Below are 25153 nucleotides of genomic sequence, written 5' to 3' on the forward strand. Positions count from 1 at the left end.
ACAAGCTCAGGGGAGACTAGCATGGAGGCCTTACAGATTCAGAGACCTAAAGTAACCGTGTGGGATGGTCTGACGTTAAAATTTTCTAACTAAAAGCAGGTCACAGCGGGTAGTCATGTCCTAGGCCTGTATCTTACCTGACAAAGATCAGTCTTTCCTTAACTGAGCCTGCCTATTGTCTTTTTGCATCTAAAATAACAGACCTTTGGAATGTTAGGGTAATTTCCTTTACTTCCGGACCCCTCAGGGAACAACAGTCAGAGCAGAGACCACAAACCCCCTCATTGTTATTGTCATTGTGTTAATTGTTAACTGCTAACTATCCTATACACACGTAAAAGAAGTACGTGTTTATTCCTTTTACTTTTTATCTAATCCCAGAGGTTTCTCAGCTTTGCTCCCCCTTCTCTGATTCCTCCCTTCCATGCCCCTAACCTACCACAATGGGTTTCACGTAATCCCTTATGCCTCCTCCTTTGATTCTAATGTGCAAAATAAAGTACAGAACAGCCATTCTCTGGAGCATTTTCTCAATCCATTGAGATTTTGCTTCTCAGGAGTTGTCATTTGTTTGGCTCAAATAAACTTATAAAAATTATCTTCATGTTTAAATGTATCTTATGTTAAAATAAATCAATTATATTTTGACTTTTCTTCTGTCTTAGTCCATTGAGGTTGCTACCACAAACACACCATAGACTGGGTGGCTTATAAACAACAGAAGTATATTTTATAGTCTGGCAACTGGAAAGTCCAAGGTCAAGGCACCAGCAGCCTGGTGACTGGTAAGAGCCACCTCCTGGTTTATACATGCCATCTTCTCTTCATGTCCTCACATGGGAGGAGAGGTGGAGAAGTTCTATAGGGCCTCTCAGAGAATTAATCCTAGTCATGAGCTAATCACCTTCCAAAGACCCCACTTCCAAATCCCATCACATTTGAGGATTATGATTTAACGTATACATTTTGGGTGGACACAAACATTTAGTCTATAGCATAGACCATCTAAATTCATGAAGTTTAAATAAAGTTGAGACTACACAAATCATTTCAGCTGTATCTTCGCTTTTCTTTTACTGTATAAATTACCCTAGAAGTTTTGTGCAGGCTCATGAATCGCTGTCTAACTTTAGAGGGTTTCTTGAAAAGGCATCAGCCACTTGTTTTGTAGAGGTTTGGGCCATTGTTCAGCATGTTGATAGATAGCAAGAGTACAGTTTAATGTGCTACAGCTGTCTGGCCTGTGACGCAGGCTCCTGGCAGAAATTCAAGGCAGGAAACCTGCTGCTGAGATGCAGTCTCTGCGTCTGCCGGAAACACTGGAACAGTAATTGCAGTTCATAGTGATGTAAATGCCGCTAAACCCCAGGCGTAGCCTACAGATGCACATCATTAGGAGAGCTCTCAGCTTCTCTCTTTGCCTTCACAGGCGATTTATTTGCAATCAATTTCAAATTCTGTGGATGGGAACACTGTTCTGTCACATTGTCTAGCTCATTTAAAAACCTGACCTTTTGACACTTTGATAAAGGGTAATAGCCAAACCTCTTGTGTTCAACAGATTGTGCATGTAATAACAAGGCTGGTATTAATAATAATTTAAAAAACTCAAAACATCAACAGTCCTTCAGAAGTGGAATACACCTTCTTTCATCCGATCCAACTGTCCAATTGTCGGCAGCCTCTCTTCTTTCCTTCCATTTCATGGTTAGTTAAGAGGCATAAGTGAGCTCACAAGTCAGAAAGCCCTGTTGGGCACAAATTTTAGCTTTTCATTTTTCCTGATATAAAAATTAAAACCTGCTCTACTTAAACATATGACTTTTTAGTAATGTCAAAAAAAGAACATCTATCCTAAGAAAAAAGTGTTATTAGAGTTTATTTGAGCCAAACTGATGACAGTTCCAGGAAGCAAAATCTCAATGGACAGAGCAAATACTCCTGAGAATGATAGTTTTGAAACCAGAAAAGTCTGCGTTCTGCTGCTTCTCACCACCAGAACCCTAAGGAGAGACAAGGATTGAATCTGGGTGCTTGATTCCGATGCTGGCAATCTGAGAAGACACCAGGTTATGTATCCTAAAGACTGTCTTACCTCTCATTTCAAACTGACCTTTTTTATAAGGAGAAGAAAAGTGTGGGTAAGGGGTTTGGAATTCAGGGAAAAGGTTATTCAGATAAAAACTGCAATCCCATGATTTTTCTAGCATCCTTTCATCTGTTGACTGGTAATTCTTCACTGTGTCCTGCGCTGTGGACATCTCTCCCTGAAGCACAATGGCTCAGGTACTATCTTGATCACTTGTAGTCCTCCTGGGGCACAAAGGTTGAATTGTTAATGGGTCTCTGGAGTCAGGGTGGGTCATGCCTCCAATTCCTGGAACATTAGCTTTACACATGTATTAATTACTAAGTTAATTAACTGTAACTTTAAGCTAAAACATTTTTAACTCTTGAGAGCTCCCCCATCAATTTTGCAGCTTATTTTATATATTAGAATCAAAAGAGGAGACATAGGGGCTTATGAGAAATCCATTGGTGATAGACTAGGGAGGTGGAAGAAAGCAAGTTGGGGAAATCTCTGAGGCTAGATAAAGATGGAGAGACTTGTACTTGTTTTACATTGGTGGGTACAGAATAGTTAATAATAAACATTTACAGCACATAGAGATGGTATTCAGGGAACAAAGTAACAATGCGGGGTCCCGCTGTCTCTGCTCTGGTACATGGGTGTGCCCTGAGGGACCTGGAAAAGGAGATCACTCTGAGATTTCAAAGGTATCTTATCTTAGATACAAAAAGACAAGTAGACAGGCTCACTTAGGGTGACCACTGAGCTTTGTCAAGGAAGCTACTGGCCTAGGATGTGACTACCACCATGGCTTGTTTTTAATTAGGAATTTTTTATGTTCAGATTATCATATGTGATTACGTTAGGTCTCTGAATTGTAAGGCCACCATACAGGCCTCCCCTAAGCTTGTCAGGTTCGGTGTTTGGCCCCTTTTATCCACAGTAATATAGAGAAATAATTATATGCACTATTAATGTTAAATATTGTAATGTTAACATTTAATTTAATTCAACTCCTTATTTAATGTATTTGGATCCCAATGGGAAGCATGCATACTCAAACAAGGTTTATTTACAAGGAGAACATTAATAAAGTGTAGTTGGGTGTTGGAAAACCACAAGGTAGCCCAGTTACCTTGGGGTAAATGCCAGCAGAGCACTGTGACCCCTGGGCCCATAGGAAGGCAGGAAGGAGCGCCTGTGGAACCTGGAGAGAGGGGCTGTCGTGAGAGAAGGGTGACCTCCCATGAGGGGCATAGCCTGGCTGAGGTGACTTTGTAGGAAACAAGACTAAAGAATCAATGCTCTGACCTCACTTTCCCTGATCCGCTCCCATTCTGATCTGCTGGGTTTCCGTTGGTTGAATCCAACCCAAACCAGAGACCAAGGGAGCCCATGGGTGTGGTCCATCCAGGTCTCCTCCTGGGGAGGGGGAGGGGACCAAAAGGTGGAAATGTCTCTGGAGGGACATGTTCCTGGTTTTAAAAATGTATATCCTAACAATATATTAATTTTGAAATATTGCCTTTTTCTCCTGAAGCATTTCCTGAAACTATTTTATTTGAACTCTTTTCATACATCAATTTTGTTTTCATCACTTAGAGCTATTTTTGAGTCACTTAATACAGTTTTAAGACATTTTCACTTTTTAAATACAGAATTTAAAAATCTTTCTATGATCCCATTCCTGGATTTTTTTTTTTTTTACCCAAGTCACAAATACACATTCTGTATTATTGTGACAATTTTTTCACTCTTTTTGCATATATATGTTTATATACTTTACTGTATAACTTCTTACTGTTTTCAGATGATTTTAAAAGATTATTTATAATGGTGATTGTTGCTTGCAGTTGAAAGGTCGTATTAATAGCAAGTGTGATGAAATACATACTAGATTCTTTGTGTCTTTTTTGACCAAATGTATCAACTTCCCTTATAAAGCATCCAAATGTAGGATTGATTGAGTTGAGATCACTTTGTTACCAGAAAGAGTACCCAGCCCTGAGCTGGTCAGCCTAGGCCTAGCAGGTAGCATGTGGTTCTTAACTTATTGCAGGAAATATTTCACAGCATGGGCCCTGGTGATTTTTAGAGGATGTTAATAAAGCTGGGGACAGTGGAGCAAGGAAGGGTTTAGGATATTGGAAGCAACAGGAGGGCTGAGGCTGGGCTGCCTGAGCTCACCATGAAGTCAGAGCAAAGGGGGCTTGAGGACAGGGTCAGGGTGTTAGCTTGGGAGGAGCTGCTGCTGTCCACTGTTCCCTTGTCGAGTCTGGAGTCGTGTGGGGTCCCTGAGGGTTTAGGAAATGTATGTCTGTGGGGGAAGGGAAAGGCACTGGCATGCTCCTGGGAAAGAGAGTGCATGTAGGGACCTTCGTTTTGAGGGGTTTTAAAGGCTCCAAGTTTAGGGGAGGTCTTAGGAGAGGATCTCAATAGAATATTCATCTGCTTTATGCTGATGTGTCAAAATGAGACATATTTCCTTAACTTTGTCCTTGGGTGTGGTTGGCACAAATGGCACTAATTGGATTTCTGCTATTTACCTCCCTGAGTAGGGTGATTTCAGCTGTTTACCCTTTTGTTGGGGAGGAGAAGTGCAAACCATTGACTCTTAAGTATCCTTTGTTTAGGGAAGACAGGATTCACTAGATGGCTGCACACTACTTGTTTAATTCTCTGTTTCAGTTTCCATATTCCATTTGCCAAGGAGTTTTCCTAGCTTCTTACTGTTCTGCCTCAGCTTCAGAAATGTTGCATCTTCCCCAAGTGGCACTTGGTGATGGAATACCCTATCATTTGAGAGACTTTGTAGTGATATGAATATAAGGCTACCTCTTTTCTTCAGGAATGATTTTTGTGGAGGGAAACATTCTTTTCTTTAGGCATATATCCTTCTAAAACTGTGTAGACTGCAGTTTCCTCATCTGTGGAAACAAAATAATACCAGTACTTGCCTCACAGAATCATTGAGAAAAAAATAATGCAATTAACACAAAATTGGGGACATAATAAGTGCTCAACTTCATTTAGTTTATGTTAATTATTTATGTTTTTTTTTAAATGGCCCTGAATAATTCATTTCCTTAAAGAACAATCTTCTTAACTGATTAGCAGTGTGATTTGGCAATAATGAAATGCAAGTGTCTGGTTGAAAAATATTTCCTCTGGTTGCTGTGGATAAACTCCAGCATTTCCAGTTTGAACTTTGGCAGGAGGCAGGCTACTCTCTAGACCATTAGAGATAGTTTATGAAGACCTGTTTATCCTGTGACTGAATTCCACACCCGCCCATTCCCTTTGTAAGTCCACTATTGCTGAATCTATTGGGATCTCTTCTGTTGACTTGAGAATGGAAGGCTCTTCTGCCTTGTTTTTTCTGAGCAATTGCTCACTAGGTGGTGAAAGCATAGACTGTTCAGCTGTTCCTGTCTTGGGTACCAAATGGTGCTGTTTTGACTTCTTTTTAATATTGGTCTTTTAGCTTAATTTTGCTTCCTTTTCTTGTATTTCTCATATAAGTAAAAGTGCAAAAAAAAAAAAAAAGAATTCATTGAGTATATCCAATTACATTTAAGCTTTTAAATAAGCTCAGCATGTTAAACTGTTGTGAATACCTCTACATTATATTTCTAAAATGCAGGTCTTTTGTAGTCACCTCCTACTGAAACTGATAAGAACTAACATATCATGACTACAGTTAGGTATCCTATCTACAACATTTTAGGAAAGGAATCTTAATTATCAAAAGATAACCTTCCACATTACAATAAACTGAATATTTTCAAATATTAAGAAGGAAAAATATGTAGGCTTATCCTCTTGCACACACATGCACAGTATGTGCACACACACAATTAGCTTCTGAGTAGAGAGGGTGCTTTTTCCTTACAATGAGCACTTGGGTCACCCTAAGTTTTTCAAGCTGGTTTCACTACAAGCTCTGTGCTGGGGCTGGGAGACAGGAATAGAGGATCCCTGTTTTTGTGTTTTTTGGCAACTAGGTGTTTCAGAGTATGTCATGAAGGAGAAAGAAAATTCATAAAGCTAAAGCTGTGTGTGTTTGTGTGTGTGTTGGTGTAAAGAGGACAGATGTGTTGCAGAACCTCTCAAAAGGAATTAGGCAAGAGTGTAAGATCTAATGCCTGTGAGCCAGGCAAGTCCCATGAATGCATGAAGCAACTGGCTGTTAGAACCTGTGTGCAAAATGGAAATGACGTTCTCACTCAATACTGACATCACACCTAGAAGATCAGAAGTATGCATGTGTGTGCATAAGAGACAGACAGAGCTGGACAAATTGGAGAGCCCTTGCCTCTCCTGGTTAATAGTTTAGCCAGCGCTGTGTAGACCAAACTATGTCTGTAGCTTGAACCTGCTCCTGAACCCATCAATGATTGCTTGACCTTTCTCAAGTCGCAGCCATTCTGTCTTCTCAGTCCCTCCTTATTTTATCAATGAAAAATTTGACCTCTGCTGGACTTACATTAGATCACATCCTCACCCTCTTGACTCTGTGCCTCTCTGAGGTACATTGCTTGCTTCTTACATACATCTTCCTCTACTTACTCTATTTGTTTCTTAGATTGTCCTAAAGTGACCAGCCATCCTTGATGTTTCTTGGTGTTACAGGAAGAAATGTACTCAATGTCTGAAAGGTCAGAATTCTGAGTCATCGGCCCGATTGTTTCTGGTGAATTTAACTCTCAGAAAAGATAAGTACCAAGAGTATGTTCATTTATTTGTTGTGAGTATTGCTCTTTTCATTTGCTTACTTCATCTGGTTTCAGGGGTAATGGGACACTCCGTTCCTAACAATACTTTTGACGGTTCGAGCTCAAGCTGCAATATTGCATACTTACAGTAGAGGGCGTATGTGCTTTTCAAATCAGGCGTGCCTGCCTTGTAGGTGTAGATGGGAAATACTTCCTTTGGCTTCCCTCTAGTGTTTTGAAGAAACAGGAATTCCTGTTTATTTATTGCTTTAAGGGAGTTCAGGCCAGGTTTTTCTTAGATAAGAGAATTTAAAGTAGAAAAATGACTTATATGTGTGTGCTTTCAGGCAATAGAAATTAAATTTGGAGGCGGGGGAAGTTTCACTGAGGAATATTATCTGAGATGACAAGTATCTAAAGGTAAATGTGACATTTAGTTATATTAATCCTAGGCTGTTTTCGGAGTGATATTATCTGTAGAATAGTGTTGAAAGTTATCTAATATTCATGGATTCTGTATAACCAAAAATATATACTAAGAACTTGCTAAATGATAAAGTTCCAGGCAATGGGGATATTGCAGGGACAAGAACAAGCTCGTTCCTGCAGTCATGGAACTTACATTCTAAGGGAGGAATAAAACTAGTAGCTGAACCAATGAAGGCTGACCAATTCAGACCGTGGTACCTGTTAGGGTGCTATGACAGACAGTATGGGATGGAGGGAACAGGTGAGATGGTGACAGGAACTGTGCTCTCTAAGGTGGTGGCATTGGAACTGACCTGAGTGGAAGGAGGGAGCCAGCCATGTGAAGACTTGGGAGACGGAGTCCCCGGCTGAGGGGACAGCAAGTATGAAGGTCCTAGGGTGGAAACGACACTAAGAGTGCCGCTGAAGCTGGAGCGAGGTGAGGCTGAGAGGAGAGGGAATGAAATGTGCTGAAAAACGTTGGTCACCTTTTTCAGGGGCCAATCAAGGCCTATAGGCCTTGGCAAGGAGCTGCTATTTTGCTTCAGAAAATTGTAGAGTTTTAAAGTTGAAAGGACCTTGGCAATCATTCCATTCATTGTTCTCAAAGCATGCAGAAGAATCTCCCAAGGAGTTTGTCAATTAGGCAGATTCTGCCAAAAATTCAGATTCAGAATTTAGCATGAGGCCTGCAGGGCCACTTCTAAGATGAGCCTATGGATCCGTATCTCCAGGCTCTACAGTTCAGAGAGGTAAGCAGTCCTTGGACCGCATATTGGGAAAATACTTATTTACCAGTTGGGGTTTGATGGTTGTAAGCGACAGAATTGAAATCTAGCCAGCTGAAGTAAACAGAGAATGTATTGAAAGGCAGCTAAGGAGTTAATGGAACAAAGGAAAACTTGATCATCAACATGAAGGTGCTCCAAGATGTTCTGGGCAACCACATTTGTGGAAAAAATGGGGAATCTTTTCAAGGCACTGTAATCTAGAGATCACCTGCAACCCAGGTCTTCTGCCATGCAGCTCAGATGAGGCACTCATTCATGACCACACAGTTGCCTGGTGCCCACGAGCTCCCAGGCAGTGTGCTGGACCCGGGTGGTGCCGTGATGGACAGGAAAGGCCTGATCATTGTGCCCTTTTTCAACAATATCCTCCTCTCTCCACATTTAATTATTTGTTTATTGAGCAAACATTTATGAAACATCTACTATATACGAGGTGTTACAGATGAAACAAAAATCCACAAAATGGTCTTCATCTTCAGAAAACATAACCTGTTAAGAAAGGTATAAATACAAGGTTATTGGAATTCAGAGGAGTTAGAGAGTGCTATAGGCCTGTGGGGATAAAGCTGCCTCCTCAGGAATAAGATGTATCATCCTTATTCATCTTCCTTGACAGCAAGGGAGCCTTAGTGAGACGGCCTAGAATTAGGAATGCCATGGCTACCTGCTAAATTGGAATCTCTCACTTTGGCTTTGAACCTACTGTGTTTTAAGCAGTACATTCCAGGCTTATTTTTTCCAGTTTCATTGAGAAATAATTGACATACACTGGGCTTACCTGACATCCCTGATGGATTAGGAAGCCTTTCCCCTGAGGCCCTGGGATGGAGATGTGGGAATTAGCTGGTGGCTGGATCGCAATGTACACAGATCATCTGGGTGATTCAGGCTCTCTGCAGTCACACTCTTGCCTGACTCAGTGATGATTCCAATCCCCCTCTTCCATTCCTCTGCTTAATAAACATAAGTTCTACACCACTCTGAGCTGTTAACACACCCAGCCAGGTGACTGATGCCCCAGGCTGCTTAATGCTGGGTGGCGCTCTGATGGGATTCCATGAATAAACTTTTTTTTTCCTTTTTCTTTTCCTTTTTCTTTCTTTTTTTAGCATGAAGGTATCTAATTTGTGTGAAGTATAGTGCCATCAGATTCTCATTTTTCACTTACTTGCTCTTCATGCTTTGTGTTACATTTAGAAAGACCAGCTGACACTCTAAATTTGGAATATTTGGCTTTTTTTTTATGAGGCTGTGTGTATGAAAGGTAAGAACACAGATTCTGAAGTCAGGCTCCCTGGATTCTAATCTGAGCTCTGATACTAATTAGCTGCAAGAATTTAGGCAAGTTGCTAAACTTCTCTAAGCTTCAGTTTGCTCATCTGTAAAATGAGCATTGATGATGATAATCATCTTATAGATTGCATCAGTTAGCCATTGCCACAACAGTGCTGCATAAAAAGCCACCCTAAAACTCAGAGATTTAAAACCATGACCTTTGTTACTGCTTGCATAGACAAGATTGGAGGTCAGTGGGTCAAGCTGGGCTTGGCTGGGCTGGTTCTGCCCCACCCTGCTGGTCAGGATTTGCTTCCCATGTCTCTCATTCTCCTTGGACCTGCAGACCAGCAGAGGATGCTCTTTTCAGGTTGAGGGCAATGGCATGTGGAAGCACATGAGGCCTATGAAGACATAGGCTTGGAATTGGAACATCATAATTTCTATCTTGTCCTATTGACCAAAGCAAGTCATATGGTCAAACCCAAAGTAAAAAAGCAGAGAAAAGTTCTCTGCCCCTTTAGTGAGAGAAACTGCAATGTCACATAGCAAAGGAGTGGCTATAGGGTGGAGTGAAGAATAGAAGCAAATAGTGAATGTAACACTCAGGGGTATTGTGAGTATTAAATATATTAATGTATGTTAAGTGCTTAGGCACCTGACACATAGTAAATACTTAATTAGTACTTGGTTTTATCATTATTCTTTTCCAAATGTTGCCTCAGTCTAGGATATATTGTTGCAATGATCACTAGCATCTTGAGACAGAATGGAGCCTGCTTAAGAAGCTATTGATATGTTTGTTTATAAGGACCATTATCAGTATTTGTTTAGTGCTTATGTATCTGTTATTTAATTTGACCTTCAGAGCAAAGCTGGGGAGTGGGTAGACTTTGCCTTTTGCAGGTAAGGAAGTAGAAGCTCACCAATGCAGCGTGACTTAGCACAAATCACAGGACAACAGACAATGGACTTCACCCAAGGTTTGTCTGACTTACAAGCCTGCTGCAGTGAGACCAACATCTACTGCAAACCCCAGTCCCCGCCTCCCACATCATTGGATTTCTAGTAGAACTGCCTTTGGCAATGTCTTCCCCACTGGTTGTCACACATCTTCACTGGCCCCGCTCTCCAATCTAGTCTATACTCATTTTCCAGGTGATTCTTTAAAAATGCAATTTTGAATGTACTCCCATCTTGCATAAAATCCTCAATAAATCACTACTACTCTCAGAAATCTGAAGGTTCTGAACATACCCTACTGGACTCTGATGTTCCAGGCCCTGATCCCCTTTTCATCCGCCACTGCTCCATTTCATTCCCCTCTTGGAGCCCTGGCCTGCCTGCTCCTCACCCAGTTTCCTTCCCTAACACAGGACCTTTGCAAGTGGACCTCCACCCCTCAACACTGGCCTGGGCTTCTCCCTTGCTTTCCCCCCAGCTCTCCACCTGGTTAGCTTAGACTCATCTCGCACATTTAAGCTGGAACCGCTTCCTCAGGGAAGGCTACTCTGGCCTCCCTGAAGGTCATCTCCTCATTGCACACTTTCTCTTAGTTCTGTCCACCTGCCCTCACAGCACTGGGCAGAGCTGTGGCCCTGTGTTGGTAATTGCATGGTTCTAAGTATCTGCTTTAGGGGCTTTGGTACAGGTTTGATGTGCTCCTCTGCCTGTGATTTCTTCACACCACCTGTCTTGGGACTCCCAATTCCCTCTACTCATCCTTGGTCTCAGCACAAGTCCCTCTCCTCAGAGAACAGGACAGGGCATCTCTAGTCCTATGGTGCCTCATCCTTATCCTCTGTGATACTTTACACGCTTGTAACATTTTTGTTCAGTGTCTGTATTTTGTGGAAGTCCGCCAGCTCCTTGAACTCAGTCATGAGTGCCATGCTCGTCGTACTCCAGCAGCTGGCAAGGGCCTGGTGAGGACGCTTGGTCAGCACTTGTTTAACCACATGACACTGGAATCATAAGGCAAGATTGTGTTATCCACTCTGCCCTCTTTGGCTAACTTCTGCAGTATTCCCTGGAACTTTGTTCAAAAAATACAGCAATAACATGGCATTTATAAAACACTACATGTTAGACACTTTGCTAAATGCTATACAGACATTATCTCATTTAATCCTCATAATAACTCTAAGAAGGTTTTCTGTTGTCAGTATCTCTGTTGCAAATGGGAGAATCAGGTTAAACAATTTGTTAAAGGTCAGTAAGGAACAGCATCTTCCCTGAATCCCCAAGGCTGGATCAGTGCTCTCCTCATTGTGCTCCCAGAGGACTTAACTGCATTTGTCATTGTCATTGCTGCCCCTGTCCTCATGAGCCTGTGAGAGCCATGCGGTCCCACTCACCTTCCTAGTGCCCATGTCTAGGTTCCTGGTACATATTAGATACTCAGCTATTGTTCATTTAATATGAAATACATTTGTCCTGTTATAAAACCATAACCTGTTTTAGAGCTGGAAAAAGAAAGATTTTCTTAATAGATTAAGGAAAATAAAACAAAGCAACAAAACCAGTCAATGTGAGCAAAGCAGAAGTCAGGTGTTATAATGTGGAGGTGAAGCGGGCTGGCCCTAGAACCAAAAAAGTTTGTGTTCCAATCCTACCTCTTCCTCCAGGCTCTGTGAATGTTGGCAAGATATTGAATATTTATTTACTTAATTCCTCAAATTCCCCATTTGAAAAATGAAAGTAATAATACTATCTATATTCCTGCATCAATGTTGTAACATTGAAATAATTTAACATGTAAAAATGCTTAGAACAGTGCTTTTCACATAAAAAAACAAATTCTATAAAAAATCCTTATTATGAATCTTTGTGACTTGACCCAAAGGCTAAGCATCAGCGCCCTAGTTTCTCATGTTTCTGGAATTGGAGTTGCCTTTCCCAGCTTTGGCAGAGTCCGGCCCCTGTGCCCTGGCTCTGTCTCTGGCTGTGTTTGTAGGGTGAGTGCCCTCCGCTTTACCATGGGCCTGCGACTCCCACACCATCTCTGTTCCCTGGCCCCATGGGGTGGTGCTCTTCCCCCGGAGACCCCAAATCCCTCCCATTTTAATGGCCTTGTACCAACCTGTCTGGAATCTCCATTTGTGCCCTGCGGCCTGGCAGAGCTGGCTTGTGCCAGAGCTGGGATGGTCACCCAGGCTGTTGGACATTAGAGCCACTGAACAGAAGCACTTCACAGTCTACCTCTTCTTCCCCAAGAGGCTAAGATTCAATTCCTGTAATACATTTAATGCTCTTTCATCAACTGTTTATGATACTAAGAGTTTTTAAAGCCTTCTACTTTTATTAAGAAGTTCCAATATTTTCCACATTTTTATTTGAAATAAACTCAAGGTTCTCTTGAGTGCCAGGCCCTGTAGTGCTCTGGGGAGCATTCAAATGAGCAAGAGAAGCCCCTCTCTTCCTCTTCTAGGTAATAACCCAATAACCTAAGAAATCCACAAGATCTTATTTTCTACCTCATAGATAAATCTTAGCAACTTCTCCAGATAGTATATCAGCTTCTGAGAATTTAAATATGTATTTAATTTCTATATCTGGCCATAGTGATAACTTTCCCCCCCTTGTCAGCCCACTGCTCTACTGTTAGGAGAACTCAGCTGTGAGTTCAGCTGTTTTCACATTACATTAGAGACCTGGTGTAAAATCATAGTAAGCTCTAAAAAAAAAAAAAAAAAGCAAATTCCCTGTTGCTTTGAGATGCCTCCTAAAATTCAGGTTGGCAACTGCCAGCTCTCCCAGAGATGCCCTTTTCTGTTTGAAGTTGTTCCTCTTTCCTGCCTGCCCTCACCACTGTGAAGTCACTTTGAACAGCACCCGGAGCCCCAGGCTTTTGAAGGCTCCTTGCTAATGAGACTGCACAGGCAGCAGCTGTGTGCTGACTCTAGAGAGGCGGTATCTTACAGACACACCTGGCTTTAAGTCCCAGTTTTGCCCCTTATTATCCTTGTGATCTTAGTCAAGTTTCTTATTAATCTTTCTGAACTTCAGTCTCCATACTTTTAGAATGGAAATAAAAATAATATGTGTCAGAGTCTTTATTTGTAAGCAACAGAAACTTATTTGGGGGACACAAGATAAAGAATTTATTTGCAGATTTTGAGGTAACTTGTAGATTCAGTGAAAATATAAAGAAGTATATTGAGAAAGAGGCAGAATCAAACAGCCCTGGGGATTTATGAATTAGGTGTAAATAGCCACTCTCAACAGACTCTCAATTGTATACATCCTAACCCCGACCCTTATTCTGAAATCCAGACTCATATATCCAGCTACCTTGTGACATCTCCACCTGGAGATGTAATAGACATCTCAAAATTAATATTTATGAAATAAAACTTAATTATTCCTATATGAAGGTGGACCCTCCCAAAAACCAGAATTATCTTCTGGATGGCAGGCCCCTCGTAGTACAGGCTTCCTCCACTAGGTGAGTGTTCGAGAAACCCATCTGTATCTGTGTACTAGCTGACATTGTTGGGAGAGGCTACCTTCAGTTTCAACAAAATTTTTTTTTAACTTTTCAATGTGTTTGTCCATTTCATCATGGGTAATTTACGAGCACACCTGCCCACACTATGCTGAATGTTCAGCAGTTTATGAGCAAAAACGGCATGAGGCCCACATCCCACCCTCCCTATTCACCTAATCTTGCCCTCAGCGACTTTTTTGTTTGTTTCCCTGGATGAAATTAGTCCTCAAAGGGAAACATTTTGCAGATGGGGAAGAAGTAAAACAAAAAAGGTCAGAAGCACTAAAATACATAAAAATCAATGAGTTCAAAAACTGTTTCCAGCAGTGGAAAAAATGTTTCAATAGGTTTATTACATCAAATGGAGTGTAGTTTGAAGGAGATTGAAGTTTAAACATATCAGAATGAATACACAATTTTTTATAAATAAATCCCAGATTTTTTGCCTCCCCCCGCCCCGCCACATATCCTGATTCTGACTACCTCCCACACATCGCCCATGGACTAAGAAGCCCTCCTATCTTAACTGGACTATTTCAATGACCTCTTTTCTCCCAATTTTACTTTTTGCTCCATCCCACTTCTATTCCATACACAGCTGTCAGATCAACTATTTTAAAACAAAATCAAGACATGTCAATTCTCCTTGACTTTCTAATGACTTCCCATTACATTAAAAATAAAATCCAGTGTCTTGACTTTGACCTACAAGACTTAGCATTATCCAGACACTGGTTCCATCTTTAAACTCAGTGTGCAACATTTTACCCTTGGTTAGCACATTAGCCTCCTCCATATTCCTTGCGCAGACTAAGTTCATCTCAATCTTGGGGTGTTGATACTTGCGACCTTCACTTGGTCTGGAACACCATTCCTCTGATATTCACATAGCTGATCCCCTTATTTCATTCATGCCCAGGATCACCCTTTTCCAAAGCACTACTGACTATCCTATGGGAAATGACTCCTCTACTTCCACTGTATTTTCTGCAAACCCCATGAAGACAGGAAACACCAGGAGGCCTCCTGGCACAAATGTGCATTCATTAAGTATTAGAATAAATTAATGACTACAGTAGAGTGTCTCTGCTGGAGTATATAGCTCCAACCATTTTTCCATTCCATCCCTTGGAGGTTTCCAAATCTCCCAGATCCTCAGTGGCCTATTCTGGGTTGTATGCCCATCCTACGGTCATGGGAAGACAAGCTTTGGTTACAGCTGTGCCACAAGGCTGTGTGCACTGAAGGACTTACAGCTCTGTGAAGATAAATTGGAGTGGTCTTCCAAGAGAAGGTGGAAAAGATACCAGGCTGGGGTAGCAGGTGTTCGGTTCACATTACCTCCTCACAGGATTATTGTGAGGGTTACATATGGATAGGAGCTTTGTTTGCAGTTGTGGTTATAATGGGGCACTACTAACTTGACACTTCAGCTATACTTTTACATATTTATATAACAAACTTTATTTTGTTTTGTAAAATAAGAGATTAGTGCCCTTACGGGGCAATTCAAGGAAAACAGCTAATATTATCAGAATATGTTCAACAATTGTTTGGGGGTAAATGAGATATTATTAAAGTTCCCCATATGTAATTCTTTAATATTGCATACAGGGGGAATTCTTTTCCTTATCCCTTTGAACTTTGGTGTAGTTCATTGGACAGTACAGCCAATGAAATGTGAGTGAAGGTGCTGCGTGCCCCTGTGACAGAGGCATGTAAAGGCCAGTACAGCTTTTCCCTGTCATTGTCCCCTGCTGCCATAGCGGGGGGTGATTCAGATGGTGAAGCTACAATTAGACTGTGTCCCTAAGTGCATGATGAACATATAACATATGTAAGGAATCAACCATTCTTGTTTGAAAACTTACCAGATTTGGCAGTTGTTTGTTACTGCAGTATAACCAAGTCTACCCTGACTCAGACAGGGATCTTTACTTTCCTTTTGCTCATACCATCTGAGCAACCATTAAGTGACAGGCACCATGTTAAGCAGGTTTCCTAAGATAAATAGTGTAGTTTTCTCTCTATTGTGGCTTCATGGATGGTTTTATTTTAAAAAGCTAATTTAGGAGGCTACCATGTTAAGCGCTGGGAAAGCAGAAGTAAATAAATAGATTTGTGTTTACCTTTAAGGACCTTACAGTTTGGTGGTACTCACATGGAATAATCACAAAAATAAAAAAAAAATTATCACAATTGTGATGAACAATATGAGGATAAAGTACTAGATTCTGAGGTGGGGGGGGCAACCTTGCTTTGTTAAAAGGATGGGACTATCAAGGAAGGCTTCCATAAGGAGGTGACATTCATGCTGATACCCAAGTAATGAGCAGAGACTTCTCAGCCTCTAGCCGGAGATGCCAATATAATAATTCTACCTTGTAAAAATCTGTTCCTTTCAACCCCTTTATTCTAAAATCGCTCTATACCATCAGCTTCTTACTAGGCGAATAGTAAGACAAAATTTTGTAGAGGGCCAAAACTTCCTGAAGAAAGGGATTGTCAACACCTAAAGAATTACCCAAACAGTCCCCTTACTACTACACAGTAGTAAGCAAGCACAATAATGTCCATAATATTTGTAAGTAGTTATTCTGCATGGTAGCAAATGCAACTTTTGGTTTTTATGCCATTCCAAGTATAATTTTCTTGTGTACTTAAATATTGGAAACCAGCATTATTTCCCATAATTATTTCTTGTCTTATTGCTATCTGATGTTGCAATTTTTAAAGTTTTTCTTTGCACAGCAGCAATGTAACAGTAGAAATGTCAGCCTTTTCACATTTAGATATGTAAGCATTTTGTTCTAGGGAAAACTTGAGAGATGATGATGATGATAATACTAATAATAATTTCTCATGTTTAACTACATGGTATTTCCTTTGAGTATTTTCAAGGTAAGCAGGGCCAGCAATATTTATTTTGTATGAGAATACTGTGACTCTAAAATTTTCTGAGACTTTCCCAGAGGCTATAGCTAGTGGGTGACTGAACATAACAGCAAATTCAATTCTCTTGATACCACAGTAGCGAGACAGATGAGGTGTATTTGATTTGGCAGTTGAAATACGTGGGCTTGGTTTGCTGTACTTACACTGACTGTGATCTTAGGCAGGTTACTTAACCAATCTGAACTTCATTTTCCACATCTATGAGGTAGAGAATGACAGCTAATTCATGGGGCTATTGTAGGGACTAAACAAAATGAACTGCCTTACATTCATGTAATCATTTATTTACTTATTCATTTGGATGTTAATGAACCCCTCTCAGGTCCAGGTCCTGTCTAGATACTCAGAATATAGCCCTGAAACTCTTTGCTTTTATGGAACATGCAGACCTGCATTTAAGAGTGAAAGTGCTAAAAAGCTCACATAATAGTATTCCCTTCTACACAGACTCTTTGCATAACCTCCTACATAGATTCATTGATGTGCTGAGTATGAAAATTGTTCATGATAATCAGGGGAAACACTAAATATTAAAAGGAAATTGATCACCACTACTTTACTACTACTATTGCCACTGTTATCCCTGAAGATGCAGGTTCCTTGATTTGAAAAGGTGAGAAAATGTTCACAAATGATTCTGACTAATAATATTAGTTACTGTCTGCAAAATCTTACCCACATTCAGCTCCTGTTCTTTTGTCCCCATTTTCTTTGTCGAAGAAGGTGACCATCAGTCTAGAAATGTAAAATCCACCATTGATAAGGATATTGAAGCTACCTAAAGGTAGGGTGTCAGAAATCTACACGAGTCCTCTTGTCCTGTTCTGGATGAATTGCAGTTTTGCTTGGATATGGGTGATGCTTTAAAAAATGGGGGTGGGGGGGTCAGTAGATAGTAAAACTTACAGATTCAAGAGCTTGATGTCAATCCAGTGTCAAATAGATAGATGGCGTATGTGACCACAGAAAAGGAAGAAGACTCACTAGAAGTATAAATGTCACTGTCTCTTTTTTAAAAAACATAGGGTCAGATCATAAAAATATTTTGAAAAGATACATCTAAATATAAATAAGGTTTTACAGAAAATCACTCAAGAAATTTTTGTTTTCAGCTTGTATAAAAGTAATATAGAAGAGGATAGAGTCCGTGAATTCTTAATGTTTGAACTGTCAAGCGTCAAGTATGGATTAAAATCAACCAGTTTAGATGGCCTCTGTCCTTGGTCCTGATCAATGCACTGCTACAGACGAATTATTAAGACCCCAAGGAGCAGTTCCCAAGCATCCAAATCACCAGGGTGCATGGGAAAAATAGGGCAGCTTGAATATGCCATTGGAGATTATAGTTCACTAGTCATGAGATGAGACATGGAATGCTCTACTTTACATAAGTTACCTTCATCAGTTTGTAAATGACATTATTTGGAGGATAAACTAATATATCAGGTGACTGAATTATGGTATTAAGTGACCTGAATAAACTGAAACAGGGAATAAATTTAATGAAATGGCATTTTTAAGAACAGGGACAAATGTAAGGTTTATTTTGGAGGGTCTGAAACCATCTAAACAAGCAGATTAATGGGGAGTGATCGTTACAGATCAGTAATTAGAGAAAATATTTAGGGGGAATTAGCTGACTGCTAAATAAACATGGACCAGCAGAAGGCTGTAGCTTGCAGCAGAGTGAATGTGAGCTGAAGCACAGGGTATTGGCAAAAGGATGAGTGATGAACTGTATAATTTGTAATTCACCTCGCAGATTCCACTATCTTTGAAGGTTGTGTTCAACAACCAGAATGTCATAGAGAAGTGGAATTTACAGCTTAGAGTGATCTGTAACCCTAGTCCATCTAGTCCAGAGGTATTCAAGCAGGGTTCCGTGGGTCCCCAGGGTTTCACAGCAAGTCTCCCTGACTGGGCATCGGTGGGTGAGTGGAGCTTAGTACTCTACCCAGAAGGAAGCCCAACCCCAGCAGCTCTGCTATCGTCTGTTTTACATCTGAGGTGTCCATACAGAGGTTCATATGGGTAACTTAACTTTAAATTTGGTTGATTAAAATTTACCACGTGGGACCAAAACTGAAGAATTACTGAAAAGTATGGCAGTCTTACAATTTGCTGTCAAAAATATGATCGATACATTTCCTTAAAAAGATGCTAAAAGAGAACAATATATCACTGCTCTTTTCATTAATCTGAGGAAAAACTCAGGGCAAAAGGGTCTTTGTTTATTCAAACGAGAATACACACACACACACACACACACACAAAACCGTGTTTTTACAATTCTATAATATGTCATGTGCACACTGTACTGTGTATTCACCACCCTAAGTCAAGTCTCCCCTCATCACCATTTATACCCCACATACCTTCCTCTATCTTTCCCCTCCCTGCTCCCCTCTGGCAATCACCACATTGAAAAACATTTTTTATTTCATTTTCTATGCAGCTCAGAAGCAATGCATACATTTTGACCTTGGCACCACTAGTGTGATGAGTCTATTAATAAGAGCACACCTCATATTTTAACAATCTAATTATTTTTTACATAAAGTCAGTGAGCAAATGATTTGCGGGAAGTTTTTGGTGTGTTTTTTATTTCCTTTGTTGCAACATAGCTCTTCGCTATTTTAAATGACAATAAATGTTGTCTGTACAATTTATAAATATTTGCATTTAATTATATTAATAAAAGACAATTATGCTGAGTCCATTTTATTTTCTACAAAAGAAACAGAATCTTAACTAGCTTTATTTCTGTACTCATTAACCCATATATGATCACTGATTATGTATTAAATTTAAGTAGAATTAAAATCTTTTCAAGATTTTCTAGGGATAAAATTTAGGGTTTTTCCCCTAGATATTTGTTCTTCTCCTAAAATGCTAGTTTCATTGGTGGATGAGAAGAGGAATATTTATGGTATTAGATAAATTTATACAATCTCTATTGCTGTACTTACAGAGCTAGAACACAGTTACTTCACTATGCAGTGAAAGGAAAAAGACTAAATATGATATAAACCAAAGAAGAAAGGACATCCTCAGAAACCATCTGGATCACAACTTCAAGTACAGGCTGTGTATCTTTATAACAGTGTTATCTGGAAATTCAGTCATTGCATTTGTTGAGCAACTGTTTATTATAGTTTTTTCAAGAAAGATTTTATTTATTTATTTTTATAGAGAGGGGAACGGAGTGAGAAAGAGAGGGAGAGAACCATTAATGTACAAGAGGAACAATTCGGTTGCCTCTCACACACCCGCAACTGGGGACCTGGCCAGCAACCGTGACATGTGCCTCAGGCCTATTCTGTTTTTGTTTTTGTTTTTAATATACTGTTTGCTCCTGTTAGGAAAACAGGAGAGAGCAAACAAGAGAGAGTTCCTTCTCTGTGGAAGGTCATCAATTTAGGTTAAGAAATAGGAGATGGATGCTTTTGTAATAGACCTAGCTTTACAATCTCCATTTAGGAGTTACAATGAATGATGCAAAGTAAGAGTCACAGTACCATTATTACTGAGTGCTTCCTCTGTGTTAGGTGCTGCAATTTGCAGCTATCATCATATTCACTCCTCATACTGACCATTTTGGAAATTGAAAAAGAAAATGAGCCATGGAGTGGTTAAGACACTTGCCCCAAGGCCACGCAGCTAGTATATAGAGTGGGGATTAAATGAGCTACTGAATACTAAGCAATAATGACAGTGCCCAGTGTCTGAGCTCATAGATCAGGTGGTGGCAGTGGCAGTAATAACAGTGTGTGTCCATGTCTTTCATCACAACCCTATGAGTGAGTTACCAACTTTAATCCTAATATTTCCATTGAGAAACAGGTCCAAAAAGTGCAAAGACTTGGTTGGGGACACCAAGCATTGAAGTGACAAAGCAAGAATTCACATCTATAATTTTCTTCCAGCCTTTCCAACTCTGGAGTTTAGATTTTATTTTTCAGAGGACTAGTATACTCACTGAACCATTTCTGTAAGGAAGGACAGCAACAACGCTGGCAGTTAAAGACTAAGGCTGCAATGATTGGTATTTGGGAGAGATGGGGTGGTAAGGATTGAGGAAGTGGAGAGATTGCAGGCATAGGATTGGTTTCAGTTTGGAGGTTATCACAGCAATCCAAGTGGGATAAAATCTATGTAATGCCACGATTTTGGCTTTGACAGAGGGGGAGAGAGAGAGAGAGAGAGAGAGAGAGAGAGAGGAAGGAGGAAGGATTTATGGGATTTAGTGACAGGCTATGGGACATGAAAGGGAGAGTTCACCTGGAGTAAGAGTAATTGCAAGGCTAAGACTATCTTTTTCAGTCACCGGTATCATCTGTATTGCTTAGCTCAGCATATGCCTCCCAGCAGGGGCTCTGTAGACACTATATAATACATTAATCAATCACCAGAGATAGCACCAGACTTAGAGCCTGTGTCCTGCACTGAAGCAAAAGCACAGAAAAGGGCTCTAATTTGACAGAAAAAGGAATGTGATTTTGCATATGATGAGTTTGAGCTGAAAAATTGCACATGAAGAGCCTGGAATTGAATATAAAGAGACCCAGTTCTCAGGCAGTTCAGTCACCCGTATAGGCAGTGATGGTAGAATCAGTCCAAGTGGAAGAGTTTTCTTGTCTTGTCTTGTCTTGTCTTGTCTTTCCTTGTACTGTCTTTTCTTTCTTCTCTTTTCTCTTTTCCTTTCTTCTCTTCTCTTTTCTTTTTTAATAGAATAACTAGTTTAATGCTTATGCACAGGAGAACCACACTGTGATGCTCAGATCATAAAACACGTTCAACAAAATGACCCACCAGACACTTGTTTATACTTTTTAGACAAACACATTTGTGAGAAATTGACAGAATTAAGAAAGTTAGTGCTCATTAGAAAGAAATCTAAGCAAGGTTTGGACTGGTGTACATTGGTAAAAGAGTTACAAAGTTTGTTTATACAGGCTTTTTTGACTCTGGATTTTATAAATTCTTGTGATAGGTTTTCTCTCAGCCCTCAGGAGCAGGGAGGGCACCTATCACACAGAATATTTACCTCCTGATTTTATGAGAACTGAGAAATAGCTTTCTTCTTGCACGGCAAGTTTCTTATGTAACTTCAATTCAAAATAATCAATACACCATTGTGGAATACCATGGGGCAGTCTGCGATGGGCCCTGACATTTGATTCTGAGCATCTTTATTGTGGTCTCTCAGAGTCCTTTGCACCTCTGATTGGCTCTACCCATAAGCAAAGGGGTCATTGTCCTTAAAGCAAGGTAATGGCACATAACAGCAAAAGAGATACCGCACTCCCTATTCTCTTCCTTATTTTTTAAATTATATATATTTTTATTGTTCAAATACATTTGTCTCCATTTTCCTGCTACCACTTTCCCTGGCCACACCTGCCCCCACCTCTCACCCTCAATCCTTTCCCACTTTGGCTTTGTCCGTGGGTCCTTTATACATATTCCTTGATTGAACCTTTCCTCTTCTTTTCCCCTTCTTCTTTTCCCTGGTGGCTGCCTTCAGCCTCCACTATCATTGCTGTTGGTTTATTTTTTCTTTCAATGTTGCTAGTTATATTTTTCTTGCTTGTTAAATTTGTTGATTAGGTTCCACTTAAAGGTGAGACCATATGGTGTTTGTCTTTCACCCCAGTTCATTTCACTTAGCATAATGCTCTCCAGTTCCATCCATGTAGTCACAAAGGGTAGTAGCTCTTTCTTTCTTTCTGCTGAGTAGTATTCCATTGTGTAAATGTACCATAGCTTTTTGATCCACTGATTTATTGATGGACAATTAGGTTACTTCCAGCACTTAGCTATTGTAAATTGTGCTGCAAAATGAACATTGGCGTGCATAGGTTCCTTTGAATTGGTGTTTTGGGATTCTTAAGGTGTAATCCCAGCAGTGAAATTACTGGGTCAAAAGGCAATTCCATTTTTAGCTTTTTGAGGAAATTCCAGACTGTTTTCCACAGTGGCTGCACCAGTCTGCATTCCCACCAACAGTGTACTAGGGTTCCCTTTTTTCCACAACCTTGCCAACACCTGTTGTTTGTTGATTTGTTTATGCTGGCTATTTAGTGTAAAGTGGTATCTCATTGTGGTTTTAATTTGAATTTCTCTGATGGCTAGTGATGCTGAGCATTCTTTCATGTGTCTCTGGGCCCTGTGTATGTCCTCCTTGGAGAAGTGTCTGTTCTGGTCTTTTGCCTATTTTTAATTGGATTGTTTGTCTTCCTGGAGTGGAGTCATGTGAGTTCTTTATATATTTTGGAGATCAAATCTCTGAGGTATCATTGGCAAATATATTTTCCCATACAGTTGGTTCTGTTTCCATTTTGCTGATGTTTTCTTTTGCCATGCAGAAGCTTCCTATTTTGATGAAGTCCCATTTGTTTATTCTTTCCTTTATGTCCCTTTCTCTAGGGAACATAGGGGGAAATATTACTGCATGGGATATCTAAGACTTTCCTGCCTATGTTCTCCTCTAGGACTTTTATGGTGTCACAGCTTATATTTAAGCCTTTTATCCATCTTGAGTTTATTTTTGTGTATGGTATATGTTGATTGTTGAATTTCATTTTTATGCATGTAGCTGTCCAGCTCTCCCACACCATCTGTTGAAGAGGCTATTTTTATTCCATTGTATGCTTCAATGCCCTTTGTTGAATATTAGTTGATCATAGAGACATAGGTTTATTTCTGGGCTCTCTATTCTGTTCCATTAATCTATGAATCTGTTCTTATGCCAGTACCAGACTGTTTTGATTACAGTGGCCTTGTAATGTAGTTTGATGCCAGGTATTGTGATCCCTACTACTTTGTCCTTCTTTCTCAAAATTGCTGCAGCTATTCAGAGTTGTTTTGGTTTCCATATAAATTTTAGAAATGTTTGTTTTATATCTGTGAAGCACATCATTGGTATTTTAATAGGGATTGTGTTGAATCTATACATTTCTTTGGGTAGTATGGACATTTTGATGATGTTAATTCTTCCAATCCATGAACACAGTATATGCTTCCATTTATTTGTGTCTTTGTAAATCTCTTTTTTCAGTGTTGTAGAGTTTCTGAGCACAGGTCTTTTACCTCTCTTGTTAACTTTATACCTAGGTACTTTATTTTTCTAGTTGCTATAGCAAATGAGATTTTTTCCTGATTTCTGATTCTGATATTTCATTGTTGGTGTACAAAAATGCCTTCCATTTCTGAATATTGACTTTGTATCCTAGTGTTTTGCCAAATTCACTTTATTAGGTTGAGTAGTGTTTTGGTGGAGTCCATGGGGTTATATATGTACACTATCATATCATCTGCAAACAATGATAGTTTTACTTCCTCCTTTCCAATTTGGATGTCTTTTATTTCTTTTTCTTGTCCTATCATGGTGGCTAGGACTTCTAATACTATGTTGAATAGAAATGGTGAAAGAGGACAAGTTTATCTTGTTCCTGACATTAGTGGGAAAGTTTTTAGTTTTTGCCCATTGAGTATGATGTTGGCTGTAGGTTTTTCATATATGGCCTTTATTATGTTGAGCTTTGCCCCCTTTACTCCTACTTTTCTGAGTGTTTTTCTCAGAAATGTGTACTGTACCTTATCAAATGCTTTTTCCACATCTATTGATATGATCATGTGATTTTTGTCTTTCCTTTTGTTTATGTGATGTATCACACTTATTGATTTGTGAATATTGAACCATCCTTGCATCCTTGAGATGAATCCCACTTGATCATGGTGGGTGATATTTTTAATGTGTTGCTGGATGCCATTTGCCAATATTTTGTTGAGGATTTTAGCGTCTATGTTCATCAGCGATATTGGCCTGTAGTTTTCTTTCTTCGTTGTGTCTTTATCTGGTTTTGGGATTAGGATGATGCTGGTCTCATAAAAAGAGTTTGGGAGTCTTCCTCTTCTCAAATTATTTGGAATAGTCTGAGAAGGACAGGGGTTAGCCCTTCCTTAATTTTTTTTTTTTAAATTCTCCTGTGAAACCGTCTAGTTCAGGGCTTTTGTGTGCTGGGAGTTTTTTGATTACTGCTTCAATTTCACCAGCTGTTATTGGTCTGTTCAGGCTTTCTGCATCTTCTTCATTTAATGTTGGAAGGTTATATTTTTCTAGAAGCTTGTCCATTTCTGTTGGGAAACGCCTGGCCTGGTTTCAGAAGCTGTAACCCTGCCAACATGCTGGAGGGCCCCAAGGCTGGAGATAATCAAGAGGCCTTGGAGAAACAGGCTTCTGAGGAGACTTGGCCTGTCCCCTGCTAGCAGGGGCATAGTCCCTGCCTCTCTGCTTTGCCATGGCTGGTCAATTAGCCCATGACATGCTGAGGTTTTCAATCTAAGACAAGCATGGGCCCAATCTTGGCAGGTGAGAAATTGGGGG

General features: G+C 40.0%; 1 protein-coding gene across 1 annotated transcript in view; it reads left to right on the forward strand.

The window, feature by feature from the left end:
* The window catches only part of SYNPR (synaptoporin), a 334866-nt gene that overhangs the window by 59718 nt on the left and 249995 nt on the right, over positions 1-25153 (forward strand). The window lies entirely within an intron of this gene.

Source organism: Pteronotus mesoamericanus, unplaced genomic scaffold (assembly GCF_021234165.1).
Source record: "Pteronotus mesoamericanus isolate MK-2021 breed Mesoamerican mustached bat unplaced genomic scaffold, CSHL_Meso_final scaffold_54, whole genome shotgun sequence".
In the NCBI taxonomy this organism is placed as follows: domain Eukaryota; kingdom Metazoa; phylum Chordata; class Mammalia; order Chiroptera; family Mormoopidae; genus Pteronotus; species Pteronotus mesoamericanus.